At 46.6% G+C, this 2,380-nt stretch overlaps 1 protein-coding gene across 1 annotated transcript in view; it reads right to left on the bottom strand.

Moving 5' to 3' along the window:
- RAD51 (RAD51 recombinase) overlaps nucleotides 1-512 on the bottom strand; it is a 14,694-nt gene extending 14,182 nt beyond the window's left edge. The window contains exon 1 of the mRNA XM_025205275.1: nucleotides 399-512. The gene's annotated coding sequence lies outside the window, so the exon portion shown is untranslated. The remainder of the gene's footprint in view (nucleotides 1-398) is intronic.
- Between the last annotated feature and the right edge of the window lie 1,868 nt (nucleotides 513-2,380).

The raw sequence follows: 2,380 nt of genomic DNA, 5'->3' as shown, positions 1-2,380 counted from the left end.
CCCCCCGCCACTGCGTCACGTGACGCGTGTGGGCGGGGCCTCTGCTCGCGCAGCCGGGGCTTCAGTCCTCGCTCTGCCCATGCGCGCCGGGAGGGGGCGGGGTCCTGGCCGCGTGACTCCGCCCCCGCCGCTTGTGAAGACCCCGGTACGTCGAGCCCTGGGGACTGCAGTGGCCTTTGCACGTGCCTTCCTGTCGGAGCCGGAGCCGGGCTTCTGGCTGGGGAGCCGTGCCGGGCGGAGGCTGAGGGAAGCCTCCCGGGGATGAACTTGAGCAAGCCGGGAAGCCTTACGTGAAAATGATTAACCAGCCTAGAGCTGAAGGTTGTGAAGACGAGGGAGGTGGGGAGGGCATTAGGATTGGGGCAGGGAAATGGCTGAATTCAAGTAAAACTACTGACCAAGGTAGAGGCGATCTCTCCTCTTAGACCACCTAGACGGTTGCAAAAAACGTGTCTTTATTTGCACGTTTCCAGGCTCACGCAGCCTCCTCGGGCAGAGGAGAATGCAAAGACTGTCACATTTCTCCCAAGTGGAAATGAAAATGAATACTGCACAGGAGAGCTGGAGGGCGACCAAAGCATCCATGTGGGATGGGACAGGTTAAGCCTCCTCCCCGTGACTGCCCTTTGCACTGCTGAGCTGTGCTCTGTGTGCACAGCCAATACCTAATTTTTCTGCCGGAATATAGAGAAGTCCATCAAAATGAACCAGTTAAAGGGCCCTCTGCTTGGCTCCTGCAGTAACCAAATCACATCCACATCTAGTAAAATGCCTGAACTATTTAATTCATACTTTTTACATAAAATATTTTTCATGAAAGAAGCAAGACAGACACATCAGGGTGCAGTTCAACAGGAATACCCATGTGTCATTGATGTATATATTTATAGGTGCTAGGGTTGGAAGGGACCTCATCAGATCATCGAGTCCAACCCCCTGCCTAGGCAGGGAAGAGTGCTGGGGTCAGATGACCCCAGCCAGATGCCTATCAAGCCTTCTCTTAAAGACCCCCAAGGTAGGGGAGAGCACTGCCTCCTTTAAAAGCCCATTCCAAATTCTGGCCACTCTCACCGTGAAGTTCGTCCTGATGTGTTTTAGGATGAACAAGATTTATGTGATAGTGTTGGAGCAATGTAGCCACAATGGTCCAGGAGCTACAGGAGAGGCAAGGATTTTTGTGGCGATATCTTTTATTGAACCAGCTTCCTGTTTGGGTTACACTTAGACAAGCTTTCACATGTAAGATATTCTTCATCTGGTGACTGGCAAATACCAGTAATTAGAATACCAAGTTTCACAAGGGGAACTTCCCAGCTTGATCATGGTAGTCTTGGATTGTGGTGCATCCCAGCAGTCACTGGTTTGAGATAGGAATGCCTTTAGAAGTCTAGCTGTGATCATGTTGTTTGATTTCATACATTATAATTTGGTGAAGCAGAAGCAGCTTTAGCTTCTGTGACTTGAGAGACAATCTAGTCAGCCACTAGCATCAAACTCCATCAGATAACTAGGTTATCTGCAAGGCATTCTAAAGTCTGTATGGGCATGTCCACATGTGTGTGTACATTTGGTTTCCTGATGACAATTAGCAGTGGTGCACCTTGTATGGCAGGTTGCCCCAGGTGGGGTAGGGGTGGCTGGGGCAAAAACTGAAGAAATCAAACTAGAATTTAATATATTCAAACAGCACACACCTGTACCCTAACAACCAGGCTTTAAAAGTTTTAAAATGTCATAAGGTTTCCTCTCATAAATTCCTAATAGTATTGAATTAGGACTGAAAGACGTTGCTCTCTACTCGAGATTTACCGTTCCTGCCTGCCTCCATCTCATCATTTATTTGTATTATACCACTGCAGTTTAGCACCTGAACAACAGAAGGGAGAAATCTTTAACTTGTTTGTAACGTAGCACCTACACTTGTGACACTGAAAAGGTAATATCTACTAACTATAATTCTGAGGCTTTAAGTCATCTTGCTTAACATAACTGTCTGTTGTGCATTTGGCAGGTCATCTTAAAATCGTAACTGCCCGATTTCATAAGTGCTGCTACTTGCAGGGCCTGCTTATTGATCATCACCCACTCATATTAAACATGTACAAACAAAAGCACCATTTCCACAGTAAATTTTTGATAATGAGGCCTTGCCTATCTCACTATTTTTGGTATAGGCTTGGAGGTAAGCCAAGAGGCAAATGTATTTATTTACAAAACTCTGCAACACAGAAAACAGATCTTTAGCTTGAGGAAATGGGCTGCAAGCAGGGAAGACAGGAAAGAAAGGAGAAGCTAGTTATCTTTCTCACTCAGAAAATAAGTCTATTTTCCTTTTATAGCTGAGCAATTCCCAACCCAAGAAAAGGGTCAATCCCCAATT

Source organism: Alligator sinensis, unplaced genomic scaffold, assembly GCF_000455745.1.
Source record: "Alligator sinensis unplaced genomic scaffold, ASM45574v1 scaffold108_1, whole genome shotgun sequence".
Taxonomy (NCBI): domain Eukaryota; kingdom Metazoa; phylum Chordata; order Crocodylia; family Alligatoridae; genus Alligator; species Alligator sinensis.
The sequence above is the reverse complement of the archived record's forward strand: the minus strand, read 5'-3'. Positions and strand labels throughout refer to the sequence as shown.